We start from the raw sequence: 24,630 nt of genomic DNA, 5'->3' as shown, positions 1-24,630 counted from the left end.
TACTGGCCACTGTAGCCGGCGGTTAATCGCATTGGAATGAAAATCAGACTGAACACGTCGTCCTCCAAGGCTGAACAGTCGGTGCAATCGCCTCGCAGTGGTGTTTTACAAGCTCAAAAAGCCACAGCCAGTAACTGGCTGTATGGACCCGTATTCGCGTAAATGGAGAAGTTACGCGGCTTCCCCAACGAGATGACTGCCTGTCCGTTCATCAGTGCAGCTGTAAAGTGCTTTTTAGTGTCAGGGGACCGTGAAGAAAAATAATTGTTGGAGGTTGAAGAATATCCAGTCCGAAAGTAGGCTCGAGCACTTTGCAGCCTTTTTATGCAGCCCTTTCAGATTAAATATCTCTGAAGAACCCTAAACAGTCCAGAGCTTATCGTGGATTCAAGTGTGAGCAAGTTAACTGTCGTCTGTTTAAAGTTTGCTTTCTGTTTGTGTGAAACCAGCAATACGAATCCTTACCCGGTAACACAATCATTGTGGGTACTTCATCTTCCGTAAAATTCACAGATTGAACTTCAAAGAAGTCTGAAAAGAGCTGTCACTGAAAAGGATGTCTCCGCTGTACAACTTTGGGGCTGTTCTCCTTGTCTGTGCCCGATCAACGTGTATTGCAGGGCACATGTATATATTGAGTTTTCTTAAGTGTGTGTTTTTTTTAGAAATATGTACTGAGATCAGTGTATTGCACTAGTCATCTTTGAGCGAGAGCGTTGATGGCATATGTTGGCATTTCCCTTTGAAATAGTGTGTGCGTTTCTCCTCAATAAGGCGCCATCAAATACTGCAACTTTGATGCCGGCTATCAAGTGACGGGATATAGAGCAGCATTTTAAGCGATATTACAGCAGGTGGACAGCCTTGTTATCCTTCTACTGTAACACCTGTGTCACATAGCACCCTTCATAAACAGTTGTAGCATTAGTATAAGCATCATCCTTCTACTTTAGCACCAGTATCACATGGCACTGCTCAGGTACCTTTCCAGCGAAGGTATCTGATTTCACTTGAGGGGAATAGTATGAAAGGCAATATAGTTTCAGCTGAAATAGTAATTTAACTGTAAACCTTACTTGGCCCCGCTTTGCTGACGACTTCTCTCATAAGGAGGCACAGATTTTATTCTCGCTACTATGTATGGCCTCTCACTGCATTTGCAAGATATTTACTGCCCCCCGGTCTGAGTGTTAATAATAGTGTTTACTGTTCAGACAGTCTGTGCACAAAAAAGCTGAAAGCGGTAAATGAAAAATAGTGCATGCAAAGTAGTGACATCTGCGTCAGCCGCGCTGTGGTGGCTCAGTGGTTACGCCGCTTGGCTGCTGACCCGAAAGACGCGGGTTCAATCCCGGCCGCGGCGCCCGAATTTCGATGGAGGCGAAATACTAGAGGCCTGTCTGCTGTGCGATGTTAGTGCACATTACAGAATCTCAGGTGGTCTAAATTTTCGGACCCATTTACTACGGCGTCCCTCAAAGCCTTAGTTGCTTTGGGACGTTAAAACCCAATAAACCTATCAATTTGCATCACTCCCCATGTTCACCACAAAGCGCTCTCTCAGTGAGGTTTTTTGCCATTTCAGTGAGTATTCTTGCTCTAACACACCTATATTAGATTTAGGAGATTGTAGTGACCTGGTTAACAGTTTTTGGCTTGGTACCTGATGACATGGTTAAACAATTTCAAAAGTACAGGATATAATACGAATGCATGTCGCACTCACAACTGTTTATACTATCAGTTTTCCACATTAATGGGTTGCAGTATATACTCAGAAATAGAAAGGAGCCAAGTACAAAAAACAGCAAACCAAACAACAAAGAGGTAACATGCGAAAACGTTACCCTCTTTTTCTCATGCACTTAGTGGCAATGGTCATACTGAAAAATGGCATAGCAATAAGGAGCATTAACACTTCTTCTTGGGCGAGTTGGTGCATACTTGATTTGAAGAAAATAGCGCCAGAGCATGCAAACCACGAAAAGACAAGGACGAGACACAAAGCGCTATCAAGTGACGGGATATAGAGCTGCATTTTAAGGCGATATTTCAGCAAGTGGACAACCTTGTTATCCTTCTACTGTAACACCTGTGTCACATAGCACCCTTCATAAACAGTTGTACCAGTAGGATAACCATCATCCTTCTACCGTAGCGCTTTGTGTCTCGTCCTTGTCTTTTCGTGGTTTGCATGCTCTGGCGCTATTTTCTTCAAATAAGGACCACTTGGCTTGTAACATGCATACATTTTTATAAATACTTGATTGTAGGTGTGCTTGTGCTACTCTAATAACTGGCTTGTCTTGCGTGGATCTGTATCTAGACGTGACTAATTGCGTCATGTTTTCTTCTGAAGGCCAGTGTGTTTTGGTGCTATTTATAGCATAACTATTTCTACTTCCTCTGTCTACTAGTGTGTCGTCAGTTTGTGTTACATTTTCTGCTTTACCACATTTAAATTTTTTAGGTACTTCACATTTCAGTGTTGTGTCAAGGGCATGTGGAAGAGCTGGAATTACAAAATTGCTCTTAGCAGGCCCAGCCTCTTGTGTGAAACGCAGGCAGTGCTCCTACTGTTGCATACTATCTTATTATTTTTGAGTGTTTGCTACTACATACACTAATCTGGGATTTTTAATAAGAATGAACTCATTTTCCTAAATGATTTGTACAGTTGAAGGAATAAAAAGGCAAAGTACACAATTACTGTTTTCACTTTCTTATATAAGAAGCTACTACTAATGCATGACACTATCATTCTCAAGGTGTAAGTTTCGCGTTTATTTTTAAACTACAAAATGATTTCTGCCTTGCACGCTTCAACAGGTATCAACGCATAGTAACATGCGGCAGTATGCAATCAACAAATGCAATTCGATCCCGGCGGCGACGGCGTAATTTCGATGGGGGCGAAATTCCAGAGGCCCGTGTACTGTGCGATGTCAGTGCACGTTAAAGAACCCCAGACGGTCGAAATTTCCGGAGCCCTTCACTACGGCGTCCCTCACAGCGTGGGTCACTTTGGGACGTTAAACCCCCATAAACCCAGAATTAACATTTCATTTTTGGCTGTAAATATGGCATCGAAATTTTATGCCTGTTCTGCTTCCTGCAGGTGCATTATTTTATTGTTTCCAGATGGAAAAGGCTATATACACACCCTGGATGGAATCCATAATAATGCAGTAAATCTCAAGGGAGCCACCCCAACTGTGTGGTGAAGATAAGCAGTGGCCCAGCGCAGCTTCATTGGGAACTGCTCAGGAGGTTACCTGGGAAGGCAAGGAAAAGGCTCTGCAGAAGGAACTCAGGCAGGTGAAGATGGATGCACTACAGGTGATTACTGGTTTTAGCTGGATTTAGCAAAGAAGTATATATTCACTCCATCAATGTCTTCGAGAATTGCAACTCAGGATTTGTTAGTTGTTTATTAGGAAGCAAAAAACGAAAGATAATGACAAACATACGGGAAAGGAGCTAGTGACGAATTCATTGTAGGTATGTCATGATGCGAAAGTTTGTGTACAAGGTCGCGAACAAGCAAGCAACGGTATGTGCACTAGACATTCACTGAAGAGCTGGCGACGGCTCACGCGTTTGTCCAATGGCTACTCAATTCAGGCGCTACGTAGGATGTTACCACTGCTCTGTACAGATCACAGGCTCATGGAACAGCTCATGGAAATAAGATTCCAATATATTTAGCTTAAAACATTCATGTTTCGGGTGTCCTTTTAACCTGTAGTGCAACTGCAACTGATGTTAGTAGCCTTGCTTGTCCTGTTGAAAGTACGAGTTTGTCGCGGTCGGGAAGTGCACAAATGGCGTTAGAGCTGACACAAGCACCTTTCACAGCTAAACCTTGGAAGGTGTTCGCTTCACTATATTCTATGCCATGGGCCACAAAATGGAGCTGTCAGTCAGATTAAAACAGTTACCGAGCTCTATAATCAAGCCTTTCCTACAGTGCAATTCAAAGTGTAAAAAAGCCAGAAAACCATGGATAAATGCTGAACTTCTGAAAAGAATTAGAAATCGTGACAGACTATTTGCCTCTTCTATCAGAACGAAAAATATAGACAGTTTGATTGAGTATAAACGAATTCGTAACAATTTAAGCTCTGATATTAAAAAAGCCAGGACCAGTTATTACGAACATAAGTTTACTGATATCTGCAACAACCCTAAACAGGTATGGAATACCGTAAACAAGCTAATGTCCAAAAATGAAAGAGACGGCATCTCTGAACTCGTTATAAATGGTGTGCCTTACACAGGGGCGTCGTTTGCTGACAAACTTAATGAGCATTTTCTCATATCAGGGGCTTCAAGTGAATCTCAGGCAAGTAACTGTGATTTTACATCGTATCTCACATCCAACAATGAAAGCTCAATGTTCATGTTTCCAACTACAGAATTGGAAATCTGCACAGTAATCAAAAACTTAAAAAGTAGCAGTGCATGTGGTGCTGATGATATTAAAGTTAAACCTATAAAATCCGTTAGACACATGATTAGTGAGCCACTTACGCATATATGCAACCTGATTTTGAGTAGCGGAATAATTCCAGACAAACTAAAAATTGCAAAAGTCTCCGTCATACACAAGGGAGGCGATAGAAATGATATAAATAACTATAGGCCAATTTCAGTACTACCAGTCCTCTCGAAAGCAGTTGAACAGGTTATAAACATCAGACTACTAAACTTCTGCAAGCGAAACGATATCATCGCAGAACAGCAATATGGATTTCAGAAAGAGAAATCTACTGAAATGGCGCTAATAAAAATTAAGGATAAGATAATAGACAATTTTGAGCAGAAAATATATACAATAGGTGTTTTTCTTGACTTTAGGAAGGCATTCGATTCTATCAAGCACCCGATATTGTTATACAAGTTATATAAACATGGCATTAGAGGAACGGCTCTCACATTAATAAAGAATTACCTCTCAAATCGTCAACAGTACACGAACATTCCGAATGCAAAGTCCAGCTTAGGTCTGATACATTATGGAGTTCCGCAAGGATCAATCCTTGGGCCGCTGTTATTTCTTCTTTATATAAATGATGTAATTAACGTGCCCTCTACACCAGAAATAGTACTGTACGCTGATGATACCAATGTATTCTTCTGCAGACAAGATCTGGAAGCCCTCCAAGTAGAAACCAATATATGGCTGCAAAACTTATCCACATGGCTCCGCACTAACGAACTGCAGTTAAACACTAAAAACTAAGTACATTATATTCCGCGCACGTAACCAGTGCATTAAACAAGAAATACTGATTCAATTTTGTGATGAATCTATTGAACGTGCAATATCTCATAAATTTCTTGGCGTCATATTTCACGAACATCTCGACTGGTCCCCTCACATTGAAAAAGTTCGCACAGGTATCTCTAGGTCCATTGGTATCATCTATAAATTAAAAGACCTTTTGCCTATGTGGCTAAATAAACATCTATACTACACACTGGTACATTCGCGTTTCCACTATTGTCTTCTTGTTTGGGGCACAGCACCTAAAACAAGCATAGAAAACATATACTTATTACAAAAGAAATTTCTGCGACTAATGGATAATGCACCATACCTTAGCCACACTGCCCCATTGTTTAGGAAACACCAATTGCTTACACTGTGGAATGTTATAAACAAAAAGATAGCGTTAGCCACTTACCAACAAATGCATTCTGATCCTGCCGCCTTTTGTCAAAAATATCTCACGAAACCACACAGCTACAACATACGGCACATAAGTTATAATAAGGATCAAATACGTACTAACTACGGCGCCCAGAAACTTAGCTACAGATCACCATCCTGCTGTAAACATTATTCAAGAAAGCAAATCATTGAAAGCTTTCAAAAATTGCATCTCCATGTATCTGTTGTCACTCCAGGCATAACCACTCCTTTTTTTTCTTTATTTTATTCTGTTGTCTCTCATAGTATTTCTCCAACTGTAGATAAATGTTCAAGATGAAATTACTGCAGTTCACTGTTAACCAATCATTTCTGTATTTCCATTTCGTTTTTGTGTCTATTTTATGCGCTGAATGTCTTGTGCTCTCGAATGGGAGCAAGAAGGGCGTGGACTCTTTGTCAGGCATCCTTTTGCCTTTTAGTCTGCGCCCAAGTAACTGTACCATTGAGTTGTCTAAATAAACACTTTGACTTTGACTTTGAGATGCTTACACCACACGTTAACCCACTGCCCTATTGAAAATATTGAACGTGGATTCTGCGTGCCTATCTTTGCGTGTTTATTGCCACGCACATTGTGACGATTGAGCGAGGTCGCAGAACGCGAGACATATTTCACATAATTTGCGCAAGCCGAGCAAGCTCGCAAACGCGAGACATCTGTCACATAAAGTGCGCAAGCCGCGTAAGGCTCGTACAGCAGGAGACATCCTCGCGTAATATGCGCAAGCCGGGTGAGGCTTCCAGAATGTCCGAGAGCCAAGGGTGAGCCCCAGAATGTTCAAGAGCCTTGTCTGGCTCACAGAGCACTAGACAGTGTCAAATGGAGTTACCATCATGATACCGATAATACCTTGCATGGCTGCAAGGCTCCTACATCACTGCTCAACACGTTACGCCAATGCCCTGCCTTAAGGCCTCCTCATCTGTCTGTCACTGCCTCATTCAGCATGCATGTTGTGAGATAACAAGCTTTGCAGAAGTGGTGCTTCGTGGGATGGCTCTCATGTGTGTAGCATGCTTGCAAAAGGACATAGATAAGGTCACCTTAACTGGCTTTATTAATGCCACATCCCTCATGATGGGTGCCACACAGTGGCTAAACAATTTCTTCAGTTTCTCCAAGTCCAGCAGGTTGGCGTCTTGATCCAGGTTCTCACTATGCATCACCTGCAAAAAGGTAGCAGTATATGCAAAAAAATTCAGTTAATTTGTTTTCTGGAAATTCCAGAAAAGGGGACAAGTAGTTCTTCCATTAATGAACTAATGATGATTTCGAAAAGTATCAGGTTTGAAATACAGACATTGGAAAACCCAACTCAAGCACGCAGGCTGCTCAGCATCAAACCTGCACAAAATCTAATAACCGTGTCACACAGGCATTTTGAAGGCTTTCAAATGGCTATCAACTCAGCGGCACTTGAATGCAGCTAAATGGGCATTTCCAATAGCCACAGAGTCCCTAGAACAGTGTGGACATCTATCAAGATTTTGAAGGCTTTTCAGTGGTAGAAATTTGCACTCAGACATGGAGCACTCGCAACTATACACTAAGGAATAAAATCAAAGCAATTTAATCGCTCAAAGAATACTCAACATGAAATGTACAACTTATTTCACTGAAAAAAAAAGAAGGCTGGCCACAAAACACTGCAGCAAGCATATTATCACTGTTGCCAATAGCACAAAAACAATGAATACCACCTTTTCAAAACTGCGTGAGTGCTACAACAGCTTCCCAGCAAAATTATCAACTGTGACAGTGGTGCCACAGCAGTTTGGTGCGAGATGATGAAATATCTCTACGGCGATAAAGTATTCTGTGTAGCAGCGGCATAACTCCCGAGTTGAAGTGCAAATCTCAAAGCTCAATCTCCAACTTTAGCTGTTATCTTTAAATATATATTTAAATTCATTGGAGCGTGTTGCAGAAGTAGGTGGTCAGATCATTCGAGAGGATACCTGCAAGCTATCTCAGGAGACGAAAGACCTGGTGAAGAAACGCCAAAGCATGAGGACGTCTAACTTCAGAGATAGAATAGAACTAGGAGAGCTATCGAAGTTATTTATAAGTGCAAGGTAGCCAACATAAGAACATGGAGAAAACCTAGCATGCTCTAAAGCATGGAGGTAGCCTAAAATCAGTGAAGAGAAAACTAATCACAGGTAAAAACCAGATGTATGCGCTAAAAGACAAAGACGGCAATGTCATAAGCAATATGGATAAGATAGTTAAAGTAGGCGAAGAGTTCTACACAAATCTCTACAGTAGTGAATGTAATCAGAACGTTACAGAGAGAGGCAGTAGAAAACAGCAATGGGACATCCTGCCAGTAACAAGGGAGGAAGTAAAGAAAGCCTCAGGAGCAATGCAAAGGGGTAAAGCAGCTGGTGAGGATCAGGCAACAGCAGATTTGTTGAAGGATGGAGGAGAGATTATGCTAGAGAAACTAGCCACCCTGTATACGCTTGCCTCGTGACCACGAGCGTATCAGGAGCTTGGAAGAATGCGAACATTATTTTAATTCACAAGAAAGATGTCAAGGACTTGAAGATTTACAGACCGATCAGCTTACTATCCAGTGTCTACAAGGTATTTACCAAGGTAATCACTAATAGGCTCAGGACAACCTTCGAATTCAATCAATCAAATGATCAGGCAGGCTTTCATAAAGGATACTCAACAAGAGACCAGATTCATGCAATCAATCAGGTGATAAGAGAAATGGGCAGAATATAACCAACTCCAATATATAGCCTCCATTGACTACCAGACGGCAACTGACTCGGTGGAACCACAGCTGTCATGCAGGCATTGTGGAATCGGGGTGTAGAAGAGTGTTATGTGAAAATATTGGAAGATATTCATAACGACTGCACAGCTAGCATAGTTCTCCATAAGGTCAGCAGCAAAATTCCAATAAGGCAAGGTGTCAGGCAGGGAGACACGATTTCACCAATGCTATTCACCGCCTGTTTACACGAGGTGTTCCGGGGCCTGAAATGGGAACAGTTGGGGACAAGAGTTACTGGAGAATACCTAAGTAATTTGCGATTCCCTGATGACATTGCCTGGCTAAGCCACTCAGGATATGAACTGCAAAGCATGATGAATGATTTAGATAGGCGGAGCAGAATTGCGGGGCTAGAAATGAACATGCAGAAAACCAAAGTAATGCTCAACAGTCTAGCAAGGGAAAAGCAGTTCACAATTGGTAGCAAGGTGCTAGAAGTAGTAAGAGGATATGTATACTTAGGGCAGGTAGTGACCGCTGATCCGGATCATGAGTGGGAAATAAGAATGGGGTGGAACGCATATGGCAGGTTCTCTCAGATCGTGAAAGGCAGTTTGCCAATATCCCCCAAGAAAAAAGTCTAACACAGCTGTATCCTACTGGTACTCACCTATGGGGCAGAAATGTGGAGGCTAACAATGAGGGTTCAGCTTAATTCGAGGACAACGCAGAGAGCTATGGAAAGAAAAATGATAGGTGTAACGTTAAGAGACCGGAAGCGGGCGGAGTGGGTGAGGGAAAAAACGCGGGTTAATGAAATCCTATTTGAAATCAAGAGGAAGAAATGGGCTCGGGCAGGGAATGTAAGGCGAAGGCAAGACAACCGCTGGTCCTTGAGGGTAACAGAGTGGATTCCATGAGAAGGTAAATGTAGCAGGGGGCGACAGAAAATTAGGTGGGCGGATGAGATTAAGAAGTTTGCGGGGATATGGTGGCCACAATTGGCAGAGGACAGGGTTAATTGCAGAGACATGGGAGAGGCCTTTTCCCTGCAGTGGGTGTAGTCAGGCTGATGACGATGAATTTTAACTAATGTATACAGCAGTCTATGCATTACAGTTATATGTGTCTGGCCTGCTACAGCCTAGAAATCTTCCATTACAAAATAGGGAAGTGGATAGCAAAACTACAGCACAACAGTGGCTATGAAAACAGATATGGCACATCTGCAGGTAGTAGTCCTGGAAAGTGCATGTTTTTCAGTCAGAGCCAATAACACTCTAAATTCATAGATGCCATCTCTCGTGTATGTCAACAGGCTATCACAGAAGCTCAGACCAGGAAGACTATCAAGAAGAAATAGGACCCAGAGATGAGGGGCAAAGGAAGTACACAGTACGAGCAATGACTCACAACTGAATTTACTGCCAGAAACCTCATTGCAATCGTAATTACAATTGTAATCATGTAGGAAGGTTGATGCTTGCATTGTGCATGACACTGTTTTTAGCTGAGCGGTCGGGAGCTTGGCAGTCCCCTGCATCTGCTAGACATGGTGCCGAAAAACAAAGGCAGCATTGGAAACATTCCCCTGTCCAGATGGACAAGTTACAATGACCCACAAGATTGTGGAGATGAGGCAGCTAGGTATGCAAGTTCTACTCCCTTAATATTGGGTTGATGCAACAGCCAGCCTGGACAAAGTACACCTGCCTTCAAACCGTAATGTGCGAAATTTATTGGTGCACTATATAATTTGGACAATCTAAGTTAGGCTATGAAATCAAAAATTTTCACTAATACTGCCTTCCATTTACTTTCATTTACTTTGATAGTACCTTTATCTTCAATCATGTAGCAAAGAAATGAGAAAAAACACAACCGAGCACAGTTTACATTTGTTAAGCTGTGCTGACATTGTGCTTTTTTCACTTACTAATGCCTGTCTTCCATTAGTCAATGAGTGGGCAAAGGTGCTCAAGCTTATTAGGGGCCAAAAGGCCCGCACAACCTTGCACCTGGCTCCAGCATTCTTCAAAGAACGAGATAACTGGTGTATGTACGGAATGATCGCAATCCTATGTCACTTTTCTTCCAATAGACGCATTTCCTGATAGCTATTTTTGGCAAGGCTTTTGCATACAGAGGTTTAAAACAGATGCCAAAACACCAGCACCTTGAAGGCCGGCTACAATCAGAAAAACCTTTCATTTACAAAATATATGCATGAAGGCAACAGAGCTGCAGTACAAGCACCACTACTGTCAAAAATCTAAAAAAGTTGTACTGATGTTTTTTGCCCACCTGTCTCACTGTTGCATTCGTGAGTATATTTGGCAGGTCAAAATTTCTGGCGGTTATCAGCCAGGCTTCATTTTTTTTTTCGTATGTTCTAACATTTGCAAGCACGAGCTTTGTAAAAAAATGTAAAGGACAAAGAAATGTGATCACGGTTAAAGAATGCAGTGCGAAAAGACAAAAACAAACGAAGAAATGGACACCCGCCAGTCCTGTACACTTTTTCATTTGTCCTTGTTTTTTCACACTGCATTCTTTAACCATGATCACTGACCAACAAGTCCAAACAGCCACTTTAGTTGAAAAGAAATGTGGCCTTTCAATTGTGGTCATTCCATACTTACACAAGTTATATTATTCTGTAAGAACTCTACAGCTATATATGAGGTCGAAGTGCCTTTCTGATGCCTACTCAACTTATTGAGCACTTTTGGCCACTTTTTAACAAATGAAAGATGGGAGCATGTAAGCGAAACGAGTGCAATGTCGAGCACGCTGCGACTTGTATAGATAGTGCTATTGGTGCTCTGTATCTAACTTCTACTTGAAGTTGTATAACCAGAACAGCTGCTGCATCAGCCAGACATGAAAGGTGCACGAACGTAGTTCGAGGAACACTGGCCTCCCGTCTCGCTGCTGATTGTAAGACATTCCTCTATATTCCGAGTTTTCTAACACCACCATCACTTTTTGGCACCGTGACCATATCATACAAGAATGTGAGACCTACTGCATACCTAAAGAAAATATGTGTGTAAGCCAAGCATCAGCCGTTCTATGCAATAAGAAGTCTAAGTGAAAAAGATTCGATGTAAATTAGAGAAAGCCTTGCCATTTTTGTACTTCTGCTTTTATGACTGCTTGCTGGATTTTTTTCTTTAGTTGGAAGCATTCTTCCATCCCTTATCTCTATACACTATTCCTCTGCCAAATGACTGAGTAACCCAAATAGCAATTCCTAAGTAGGGAGGGGGCCTTCCACAGTGACCACACAGGGGCCTTCAAGTTCTTGCAGCAATCAAAACATCCCTTTGTAACACTGGCCTTGAATGCACCACTATACTTTTGTGGCAGGCCAAATACTTATACAATTTATGTTTTAAAACCACACAGAAATCCACAACTGCCATTATGAAAACAACCTAGTAATGTAACCATAAGCGTACCTGGCCAGCATGATCAGCATGGAAAGGCGCACAGCTTGTGTGCAGCTCCTAAAATGAAAGCAAATTCACATGATTAATTGCAATTTCCACAAAGACATTCTCGAAAAATCACGTTTTTGCACCACTCAGCCTCAAGCCTGCCTTATTGCTCCTGCAGCAATGAGGCAAATCTGAGCACAGCTTGGGGTGAGCTGGTGGTATCACATTACGCACCTGACACTACGTGCATCAATCCATTTGTATGATTGAATTTCAGAATGGCAAAAAAGACACACACACAGGAAAAAATGGTGGGTGGATGAGATTAAGAAGTTTGTGGGGATACAGTGGCCGCAAGTGGCAAAGGACAGGGTTAATTGGAGAGACATGGGAGAGGCTTTGCCCTGCAGTGGGTGTAGTCAGGCTGCTGCTGATGATGATGATGACAGCCCGAGCACACCTACACAGTAAAACTGTGAACTCGACCCAGCAGCACTTTACTGTGTTGAAAGAGAACAGGTACAATTGAATTACTGCATTACCTTGTTATTATCATTAAAAAGTACAGGGCTCTAAGGACTTCCTAATTTACATAGAAACGAATGGGTGACAGTGAACTTTAACGGATTACACTAACAGGCACTGAAAATCCAACACAGCTGCCCAAGAAAATATTAGGCAGCCGTGCTAGCCTTCTTTTGCGCTATGCTACCTGATACGAGATTAAATTTCCAGAGCAATTTACTCATACTCTAGCACTGGGATACGTTATGCCCCAGACTGATGCAGCTGTCTTACTAAAGGCAGAGAAGCTTTCAGTGTGGGTCATGTGTGCTGTGGCGTGAACACATGCACAGGATCACCTGCTACCATTCAAGCCCTCTGTGTACACAAATGCAGGTGCAATAGAAAACCCACATCACAAATTTGGTCAGTCTGGTCGGCCAAGCATGGGCCAGCTGATAGCACGAAGCAGCAGGTGTGACACATACCATCATCATCAGCCTGACTACGCCCACTGCAGGGCAAAGGACTCACCCATGTCTCCACATTAACCCTGTCCTTTGCTAGGTGTGGCCACCATATCCCCGCAAACTTCTTAATCTCATCCGCACATCTAACTTTCTGCCGCCCCCTGCTATGCTTGCATTCTTTTGGATTCCACTCCATTACCCTTAAGGACCAGCGGTTATGTTGTCTTCGCATTACAAGCCCCGCCCAGGCCCATTTCTTCCTCTTAATTTCAAGTAGCATGTCATTAACCCGCGTTTGTTCCCTCACCCACTCCAACCCCTTTTGGTCTCTTAATGTTAGACTTATCATTTTTCTTTCCATAGCTCACTTTGCTGTCCTTATCGTTTGGCACGTGTTTTTTTCTTTGTAATAAGGCATAAAGTATTATACACGGATTACCACATGGCATCCTCCTATGACCGCTAAATAATTTATAATCAAAGTTCTTTCTCCTGCTGTATTTGTTTCGCTTTCGACAGCTGAATGATGGCTGTGATGTCAAAGCGAGGTTATTGGTCACGTGAGGCATGAAAAACTGCAATACAATTGGTACTTCTGGCTCTTAAGGAATGCTGGCGTCAGCACTATAGCGAATTAAAATGATGAAGCAGCGATTATAAGTGCAGTTTTTCCACGCCTCACGTGACCTATAACCTCTCTTTGATGTCATAGCCATAGTCAAATAGTTCACCGAAACAGGATGGCAGAAAAAGTTGATTATAAATTATTTAGCGGTCTCACGCGAATACCAGATGGTGATTCATGCATAGTAGTGTCTTCCGCATCATTATAGAGAAGAAAACATGCCACCAAGATTAGGTGTCTATACTCTTTTAAGCTGAACTCTTTTCATTAGCCTCCACGTTTCTGCCCCAAAAGTGAGAAACATGCAGGCTAAAGAAAAGATTTCAGCGTAAGTACCAAAGTGGCTCTAATCACACGATGAAGCGGAAAAACTCTCGACACTTGAACAGAGAACAAATAGGAATTCCAACAAAATTTTAGATTCTTGTAACGCTATCAAGCATTTCTGAATATTGTAAACTGCACTTTCACACATACAGTATGCATGTATGCCAAGCTCACATTCAGTAGCCCTGTTTTCCGGCTGTAATTATCACGGTCTGAGCTCAGTTACAGATTTAAAACCAGCCAAAAGATGCAACACAGAAAAAGAGAAGAAAACAGGTTGGACTATCAATTGAATTTTTTGTGAAGGAAAAGAAGGCTCGCATGAAGATGCGCCACACATGACCCACACCAGCGAAAGGCAGGACAACAAATAACTGGCACTGATATACAAGCACGCCATCTAAAAGAGAAAATTCTTTCCATTGAAGATTGACTAATGGCTTCGCTACTCATACAGCCGTTGCCTTGGAGATATGCATCAAATACCTTACAGATTTGTTTACCACTTCTATACACCACTGAAGTGTCACAGAAATCAGGCGTGCACACTGATGGGTCATCTTATGATTTACACTCACGACATTGGCACTGTAGTGCCAGATTAGAAGCTGCCTTCCCCCTAATGAGTTAGTGCTCACTCAGGAACACATTAAAGAACCCTGCACATATCCCTGAAGTAGTTTCTTGCACAAGCTAGCGGAATGTGATAAACCACATCTTGCAAGTCCTGAACCTAGTTTTATGGGATACCATACTGCTATCCCAGTTTTTAACAGCGGCGCAAAGGCCATCAACGCAATGATTGGCGCAAAAATTACATTTAAAAATTTTCCCGCCACTCGATTTGAACTCATGAAGTCTACAGAAAGGACTCCATGATAACCGTTCTGAGGTGAATGGCAGTTCAGCCTAGCCTCTGTAATCTGTGCAAAAAAAAACGGAGTCAGCGCATCGCAATTTACCTCCGAAATCAGCCGGTGCTGATGACAATTGTATGTTTTGCTTTCTCTGGCTTATAAAGCTCCACTTTCAGAAAAAGTGTCGTCTTTGTGGTTAGGATGCGGAACTTCATCATCACAGGTCAACTTCAGCTTGCCATCAGTGTCCCTTTAATGCCTCAAAGTTGAACAATAGCTCCATTCATAGAGGAGGGCTGTGCATAAATTTCGACCACGAAAGATTCTTTAACATGCACTGGCATTGCATAACACACGAGCAAATATGCATTTCACCTTGTCAAAACGAAGCCACCACAATTCAATCCCGAGTCTTTGGGCTCAGTAGCCGAACACCAATGCAGTAGGCCACAGCAGCAGGTGAAAAACAAAAGAGAGCCCTTAATAGGCAACCTAACTTGCCAAAATCAACATAACGAGGGGTCACACAAGTAGCAGTGGACTAGGAAAATAAAAGCTACTTGTGTCGGAAGATGTCTTCAGTGCTTACCTCAAAAGCCTGCTTGCTTGCTGGGCATCCTAGCACCAAGTGAAAGGCTGGCACAGCTATACTGGAGAGCTTGGAAGAGGCATTGCTGGTAAAGCTATGTGGAGCTTGCTGCAAGGTAAAAAGACACATTTAACAGCAGCACAGTGCAAAAAATGGACTAGAATCAAGCATGTAAGGCAAAATCTCCTGCCTGGGCCACATAGGCCTGCAGTATTTTGAAATAAAAATAAACAAAAAAATAAAAATGCAAAGCACAAAAAGGAGCCGGTCGCAGAATGGAACACGACTGTTTAACCACATTTCGAAGTGGGCCATGCAACAAGAAATTCATAACCACGGCAGTCATTCACAAGCTAGCCTCAGACGAGACATCACTTGCATATCGATATCCAGCATCGTTTCTACAATACATGCCACCATTCAAAAGAACAGACCACAGCAGAACGATATTTTCAGTAGAAGGCTGGTTTGCTTCAAATTCTGCATGCGTCCCTCAATTTGAAATCTGGCATGATTAGCACTGATTTCACATTCTCACAGGTATGATGAATTAATAGTGCCAATTGCAGAAAAACCACACTTTTTCCTTTAACATCAAATAAGGTATTGGAGAGGTACTTCAGCATATTTAAGTCAAAGTCAGATTTATTTGGGCCATTGGTTATAATCATGAAACAATCAAGTTTATTCTTCGTACATATTAAAGGCTCAATTACCCTTAAATTTCACTGCAACTTCGGGATTTAGGGCAAATGGAGCTAGGGCACCTGTGTGCATTTTGCAGTTGTTTGTACCATTTCAGCTCCGAGCCAAAGTATGAAAAAGCGAATGCCAAAATAGAGGCGAAAAACTTCAGAGCAATTTGTTTTTATCTCACCGTTCTGCTATTCAAGGCTCGACTGCACTGGCGAACGCAGCTGGATCATACGGAGCTTCGGACCTTAAATACACAATTTATAAAAGTACAAGTGAAATACAAGTGAAAGAGGAGGAAGCTCAATCCTAACGCATACAGCTGAATCGCAGTCTACGTAGTTAAACTGCTCGAGCGCTGTTACTTCAATTACAGCGTAACATGCGGCGAGAATGTAAATCCCGGGCCGAAGATCTATTAGCGGGCACATATTCCATTCTCGGCGAGAGATGAATGGCAGTACGGCGGCAGTACGGCGCCGATATCGTGCACCCCGCGATCGGATCAGCTGTGCATATTTGCGTGGCATACTGACCATGACCGTGTGACCACTAACACTACACGCGCATTCATGCCCGTGTGCCGCCAGCAAACAACCTTTCAGCGCTGCGTGCTGCCGCGATAGGCACTGCGTGCTGCCGCGATAGGCACTGCGTCTTCGCGTCTCTGTACTAGCTGTGTTGACGTGGCCAGTTGTGCGCAAAGGCTTTGAAATAATGAACAGGTTCGAAAAAATTAACTTACCCCAAAGATGCGAGATGTCACCCGGGTAGTGGTCTCCCACCAGCTGCTCCGCCATGGAGGAAATGAGCCCCGCCGTCAGCATAGCGTTTCCAGTGAAGGCGCGCAAAGGACGACGCGCTATCCGCCGAGCCCGCTGACGCACGCTATAAACACAGGTTTACTCAGCACCTTACCACGTTTTCGTACATCGCACCAGCGAATTTCACTGCTGTCGGCACATCACATATCGGAAGAGTGACAAATGCTCATGCCAGCGATGGCTCATGCCGCTGACCGCCATGCTGTCCCTCCCCAGACGCTGCGTTCGTTGGCTAGCGCTTCGGCCAGTTCCGGCTTCCTTCGGCCCGTTTAGAAAGGCATCGCCTCGAGGCATGGAGGAAGGAAAAAGAGAGGAGAGGCCGTCACGTGACATTTTGTGAAGCCAAAAACCAGCTCGGCGCCATCTTGTCCGGGCTGACGTCATCGCATAAGTCCCGCCCTCGACTACTGCGCGCGCGTTTCAAAGCCAACGAAGGAGCATGCTACCGCAGGGGCACAGATCCCCGCGCTGGTGGCGCTTGGCTGCTTACCGGCCGGTTTAGGGCACCCTATGCCGGTGTTCGTCAGCGGAGAAGTTAATAAAGCGGAAATACCCGTGTGAGACAGGCGGCTACTTTCAGTTACTGCTTCGTACTGCGTCGTCTCCGCGCCGTCTCCAACTGCTCGGCCTTGGTCACAATTAGTAGCAGCCGAGAAAAATACTTATCTCAGCTCTTGCAAGCGCGGGAAGTGACCTTCGCTTTCAATTACTGCGGTGGCCCATCTTACGGTGGTTATCTGCGGTGGCCCCCCTTTGGCAACGCCCGTCCCTGGGACTCTGAAGTTGAAGGCTGCTTTCGATGAAACTAGTATACTTGCTTGTTTAGCTCAGCGCTCGAAATTAGCCTTCACCGGGTGAGGTGAAGGACACGCAAGAAACGTGGGCCCCTCGTCGCGCGAAACCACACGACGGCCACCGATGCCCGGGAAGGGATTCGTCCGGTATCGAAAATGTCCTCCCTGTTCCTCAACTCTTGTAAGCACGGGAAGTGACCGTCGCTTTCAATTACTGCGGTGGGCGAAGGACAACTAAGCACACGCGAGAAACGCGGGCCCCTAGCCGCGCGAATTCCACACGAGCAGTGGTGTAGCCAGAAATTTTTTTCGAGGGGGGCACATGTTTTATTTATTTATTGGAAACGAAAATAATGGAAACGAAAATAAATGTGGAAACGAAATGTGGAAACGAAAATAAGAGTGCCCATTTATTCTTCACCGTCGCACGGCGTATGGCACTCCTTTTAATTCTAGGCACAGTTCACCCCATTATTAACATACCTTTTTACGTCAGTTTACTTTTTAGTCCTTTGCATTCTCCTCAAATGAAGGTATCGCGAAAATAAAAAGTGCTTTTTTTTTAAAGGACCTGCAGCCGAGCGCAGGTTTGCGTATGGGGTTGAAGTTTTGACGAATGTCATTTGTTTGCAGTTGATGACTTTGTTATAGAGCAGAAGCTTTTGTGTTGTTGTATATGATGTGAAGATATTGTAAATAGCCACGTTTTTTCGTGCGAGTTGTTTTTTTTTGTGAGAAAATAAATGTTTTTTACAAATGAAGTTCTCGGCATCCTGTGTGCATTCGTATCTTTATGTAGATATTGCAGTGAACAAAACTAACCCTTCGCCTTTATTAAAGAAAAAAATCGCTAAGGTATTGTTTAAGCGCAGGGTCTCTATCTTTTCATTTTTACCGGCGGCGTATAACAGGGGCGTGCAAGCATGCAAAGCGAGCGCAGCGGCTTCCTTTAAAATATCGCCCTCCACCGATGTCATGGCCCCCGCTGCTCACACAAGCGCAATCGCGAAAAACGAAAATAGTTACACTAACACCAGTGACGATCACTAGAGCGTTGCAAGAGCACGCCTAATAGCAACGAGGTTTCACTGCCGATGGGAACGGGAGCGCGAATGGCACACGCACACTGCACGCACAGGACGCGAAACGTCCGCGCAATACGCCGACGACCTCTCTAGCGCACGGCGTATTGAATCACTGGTAAACGAACAGCGCGAGTGCTCCTCAGTAAGCAGCGGCGGTCTCCCGACGGCTCCGAGCAGCGACGCAGTTGACGAAATGCCCGTGCGATCATGGTCGAGCACGTTGAAATCAATGCACGCAACAACGAGAGTTTTGCAGCGAATTCCGCCTGAGATATGAGTGAACGGCGCCAACGTAAGCTTGTGAGCACGATCAAAAACAAACTCGAGCAGTTGAGAAAAGTACGCCGCACCGCAACTGCTGCGCCGCGGTCGTCTGCTACCGCCCGGCTTGCAAGCAGCAACTACGACGCCGTTGCTAAGCTGCCCGGACTAGGTGGCCTCCCGATCGCGAAAAAAACCACGTGATTTCCTCCACATTTTTCTCCCATGGTGTTGTGTGGAAACGGCCTCTCCTCTCTTTTTCCTTCCTCCATGCCTCGAGGCATTCCTCCAGGTCGTCTCTTTCGGGCTCTATGCTTTTGGGCAGTGCGATAGCAAAGGACTAAAACCAAATGAAACTTTCGTTACAAAAATAATTAAGTTCTTGTGCACATATTAGCATTAAAAACTTGAGAAATTTGTGACGCGTGGACGCATGAATATGCGTGTCGGTACATGCGTGCGTGCGTGCGTGCGTGAGTGGGCATAGTCTAGCGCGTCAAATCCAAAGCCTATCCGACATGCTGCATGGTTTCTGAGATCACCGCCTTGCGCTTCGCTTGTTTTCTCGTGCTGGGCGGTCTTGCGCTATGCTTGCGCGCCGCTGTTACTGTGCTGGAATCGCAAAAGAAGAAGGATTACCGGTGTGTGCTGCCGGTGGGCGCGCTCTCATCCAAGAGTAGTAGCAGCTCCCAATTAAGCGATCCGTCGGGGCATATGTGTTATGGATGTCTGGTCGACAACGATAATGAGGTCAGCAGTGCGCTGCCGTCGTTTGATGAGTCGCACCTTTCGGCCTATTGCACTGCTAACTTCGTTGCAAAAATGCCTGGCTCATAAGCAGCGACAGTGGCCATTGTTTCTGTGGTGTGTTTCGAGTACAAGACGGCGCCCTTCTACAGTGTGGCTTCCTTGTCGGCGGTGTGCCTGCAACGCCTGTCGCTGTCAGCTCAAACTGACCGCCTGCGAGCGCTGCCTTCTTTTGCGATGTGAACGGTGACGGGACACTTACTGCCTGTGGCCGGAGCTTATAGCAAAAGCGAAGAGTGTTTTGTGCGAAGGTTTGACGAAGTGCGTGTGTCAGTCTGGACCCTTAGCAAGTCATACGAGATGCGACATGCAAAAGTGGTCCACCAGTCGCTTCAGCAGAAAGGAGTGCGGATGTTTTTTCCGTTACTTCAATCGAGAACTGCCCATGCAAATATTTCAACTCGTCTCTTGCCTAAACAGCATAGTAAAGAAGCTAAAGCAACAAAACTGCTGTTTCCATGCTGTATATTGATTCCGCACTCGTGCTAGAGGTGGGAAATATGTAGCAGTTATTGGCGGAGTTACAGCCTATGAAGCACGTGCAGCTTCATGTAATTGCAGGTTAGGATATGCGCCTTACTTGGTATTGACTTTGTGACCAGACATAGACATCTGTCAACTAAAAGAAATTTTCTTGCTATAGCATTCTGCAGCATTATGTATGCTTCTGGACACTGAATACCGGGTGCTTCACCTGTCTTGAAAGCAGTCAGATTTGTGTACTTATCAGTACGTTTGAGATGAGAAAATTTTATCAGCTTCTTTTCTTTATTTTATAATTAGCTACACAGCATGTTGCAAAAAAAATGTTTTAAGGAAAGGTATTTCAGTTTAGAGTAGAACAGTTAAAAAAAGTTGTTTTGGGCATTCTGGTAACTTCAAGATGGTATCTGATGGTTGCATACAGACGCGCAAGTCAAACCTCAAAGGGCATCAAACTTAACAGTACCGCTGAGCTTATCCTTTCGTGCTTTTTATGTGTGTGTAGATCACCTGAGGAAGTTCAGTATTGGATGTTGGATTTCATAGTTCTGCTACAACTTTTATCTTCCTTTCTACACATGAAACATGACTGAACTTGATTACATTCCCCAAGCAAATACCTGACGCCTTACAAGCGTTCCTTACTGTACACAGTTGTCCCAGTGCATTATATCCACTCATGTGCAGCACACTGTTGAGTTGCTCTTGGTCTCCGAATGTGACTCTCAGCAATATGATGGAATCATAGTCCATCCAGATGGTCTTTGTGGTAGTGCAAATTTCAAAACAGATTGAAGAAGAATGAAGAGTGTGATACTTCGTCATGCATCATGCAATGCTGGTGCTAATCGGCAACATGTGTGGTATATATACTTCGCACATTTGAGATTCATTGGATTTGTTCTGGAGCCATACTGGGAATTAATTAATCGATCTGTGATTTGACACTGAAATTGAGAGAGGGCACTAATTTCTGAACCTTTGACACCAACTGTGAATTCAAAACTGTCTTTTCATGTAGGCTTACATGGCCTTTTTACGTGTATGTAAATTTATGCTAATGACTTTGGAAATTGCTTTGGAAATGGTTTTGGAAATTGCCTCGTAACATTCCTGTTACAGCTCGCAATTCGCTTTCTGCACGTCATGTTTGATTGAACCTGATTATATCCCCAAGCTTGTTTGTTGCACCTAACAAACACTGTTGCCCTTTCAGAGTTATTCCATTGATTGACTCCTTTCGAGTGCAAGCAACAAATGGTTGTGTTGCTTCTGATTTCGAAATATGGCTGTCTGCATGACGGGCAACAACATAAGTGCTGTGGATGGCTTTCATCATGCATCTATAAGATATCTGTAACTTTCAGAATTGGTTAAAGGAAGAGCTGAAGGATGCTGTAAGAGTCTTTAGCAGCTTGTTTTTTACATTATTTTACAATGAACTTGCAATGTTGACAAGTTCTTGCTCAGTGTGCATGTTGTCATGTACAGGTCCCTGCAGTATCGAAGGGAACCATTTTGCACTAAAAGATAATTTTTTGGTTATTTGTTTGCTGAAGTTGAAAATGATTAATGGGTACTTACGCCAAGACGAAAATTATAAAACAGCAAAACGTGAGCTTATTGCTCATTATTGAGAAGTAATCATTAACTGAATGATCGAACTTTGTTTGCTTTCACCCTAAATGGGCCTTTACAGTCTCGACAAGTTGCTACTAAGCAAGCAAACGCACACATGGCCACACGCAGCCTCACTGAGCTTGCTCAGTATGCACATAAGCACGCACAGCTTCGGCAAGCCCCCTCTCAGCACGCAGATGTCCACGTACAGAGAGTTGTCCACGAGAGTCCACGCTTTTTTACACGCAAAGAGTGTGCGTGGACGTCTATCAGCTCACAGTACGCGCATATGTACACACAGGACGCACAGAATGCGCACAGGTAACGCACAATTTCTGCGCATTCGTGTGCAAAATGAACGTGATCGTACAAAAATCACTGTTCTCGTGCAAACTCACGCAGAGTTTTTTCAATAGGGTGGTACGTTGCGTTCATTATTACGCACATCATTTGCTTCGTCGCCGAGCCGTGCCATGCGTTCCCTGGCCATGATGAGCGTCATCATCTCCACGGCCTTCGCGTGCATTGTTGCCAACGGCGGCGGCTTTGTGGAATTTATCCACGAAAGCAGGTCGCCCAGGTCCTTCGAGTATGTGCGTGGGCCCTGGGGGACGCAGGGCCTAAAGCCGTCGAATAACAACAGCACGCCGCTGTAAAACTTCGATGCTCTTGAACTGCCCATTTTCACGACGTCCCCCTCCAAAGGCTTGCTGCATTCCAGTGCGAGGGCTGCTAGGCTCTTGATGACGAAATGCAGAAACATCAGTGCAACACGCGTGGGGGAGTCATGTGGTTGCACTTGCGGCCCAACATTGATCAAACTGTCAGCCATGTAGATGTACCTTGCGCTGTCTTCCAACGGCGCCGAATCGATGCACGACTCCCATGACAGTTTGTTGTCTAGATGCACGTTGGCCCCAACCGCGAACACGTTCGAGCGATCGAAGCGGCCGAAGGATAGCTGCCGCTCTAATACATGCATGATGACCGAGAGGAGCTGCGCGGCTACCTTCCAGAGGAAGTACTCGGGAAAGCAGAGCCCCTGGGAGTCGAGAAATACCTCGAGTCTCTTCAGCGTCACGAACGGCATGTCCATGATGAGGAACACGTTCGACGTGTCGGCGTCCAGCGCCAGCGCGTAGACGCACATGAGGTTCGGGTGCGCCAGCTCCACCCACTGCCAGAAGTCGTCGGGGAGCTGCTCCGATTCCGAGCAGGTGCCAGCGTGCGCGGCCAGGTACTCGCCGCCGTCGAGCACGCACCGGACACGGTAGGTGAGCGTGCGGTAATACACGTAGTATCCGCAGATGTCCTCGAATGGAGCACTCCCCACTTTAACGAAATCATCCGTGCTGAGCGACGTCAGCCGGCGCCTGAGGAATGGTGGCAGCGCAGAAAGCTCGCTGCCCTTCAGACGTCGCAGCGTGGTCCTACCGATGACTGTCCGGTAGCAGAGGTCTTCTAGTCTCCTTGGAGTCTTTCGGGGCTTGACTTCAGTGCCTTCCTTGGGAAACGGTTGGTAGACGTGTCTTCCCTGGCTGGGTCCGTGCACGACGCGCTCCATCGTCACATAGACCAGGGAATACTACCGGCGGCCACAAATCTTTATCATCGTCTGCGCGCGCTCGCTCCTCTGCTCCTCATCTTCTTTCGCGCAGGGCACATGGTCGGCGTACGCCGTGCTCTGGGCGTTTATTCTCGTAACAATATATATATATATATATATATATATATATATATATATATATATATATATATATATACAAAGGAAGCAGACGGCGTAAATAAAACGGTGTCATCCGACGCGGCACGGCACGACAGAGAAACAAGGGCAGATGCTCCCGGCGCTACCTCAACATCTTCAGCGATAGTGACCTTGAGTGGCAAGGGGGCAGAGGTTTCAGTAGTAAGCTCGTCAAACAAAGGTGAAAATTCAACTTCAGCGCGGGCGCAATCGATGACGGCGTTGTTGTGTGACAGAAAGTCCCACCCGAGAATTATGTCATGTGAGCATGAGGACAGCACCAACAATTCGACTGGATACAATATATCGTCAATGATGACTCGCGCTGTGCACGAGGCGAGAGGGGCAATGTACTGTTCACTAGCGGTGCGGAGCGAGAGACCCGTAAATGACGTCGTGATTTTGAGCAAGCGGCGGCAGAGTTTTTCGTGAATCACTGATACTGAGGCACCCGTGTCGATAAGCGCATGTACCGGCAGTCCGTCGACGATGACCTGAAGGACGTTGCGTGGGGAAAACGGAGGCCTTGAGCTTTTCGAACAGCGCGCAGTTCTTGCCTCCGGAACTGCGGATCTTAGTTTCCCTCTTCAGCGGAGGGAGGGCGACGGCGCATTGGTGACAGTGAGCGGCGGCGCGGTGATGGAGAACGTCGGGTCTCGTAAGCACGACGGTCGGGGGCGTACGCGTCTAGCGGCGAGGATGGAGAAGCCGAATAAAACATCTGGGATGGATGCACAGGGGTTGAGATGTTTGGCGATGCCACCATGCGACTGCTCGTGACGTTGCCCGCTTCCTGCTGCACAATTTTGTTCTTAGCCATGGTGCGCCGCGCGAGTTGCTCAGTGATCGAGGCCGTGTCTTTCTTTCGGACGTGGTGGAAGCCCTCCTCAGAGAGTGTCGCATCATTCATCGGACCACCACTGCCTACCACCCTCAATCTAACGGGCTGACTGAGCGCTTTAATCGCACTCTCGGCGATATGCTCACCATGTACGTCTCGTCAGATCAGTCTAACTGGGACGCTGTCCTGCCTTTTGTGACGTACGCATACAA

At 44.9% G+C, this 24,630-nt stretch overlaps 1 long non-coding RNA gene across 1 annotated transcript; it reads right to left on the bottom strand.

Moving 5' to 3' along the window:
• Window positions 1–6,764: 6,764 nt before the first annotated feature.
• LOC149353921 (uncharacterized) lies at window positions 6,765–16,976 on the bottom strand. The gene is made up of 4 exons (XR_016289611.1): window positions 16,705–16,976; window positions 15,267–15,374; window positions 11,916–11,963; window positions 6,765–6,886 (listed from the first exon to the last, which is right to left on the bottom strand). It is a non-coding gene; the product is annotated as an uncharacterized LOC149353921 (long non-coding RNA).
• Between the last annotated feature and the right edge of the window lie 7,654 nt (window positions 16,977–24,630).

This window comes from Amblyomma mixtum, chromosome 3 (genome assembly GCF_055824585.1).
Source record: "Amblyomma mixtum isolate Tamu chromosome 3, ASM5582458v1, whole genome shotgun sequence".
NCBI lineage: Eukaryota > Metazoa > Arthropoda > Arachnida > Ixodida > Ixodidae > Amblyomma > Amblyomma mixtum.
This window is presented reverse-complemented; position numbering and strand designations above follow the sequence as displayed.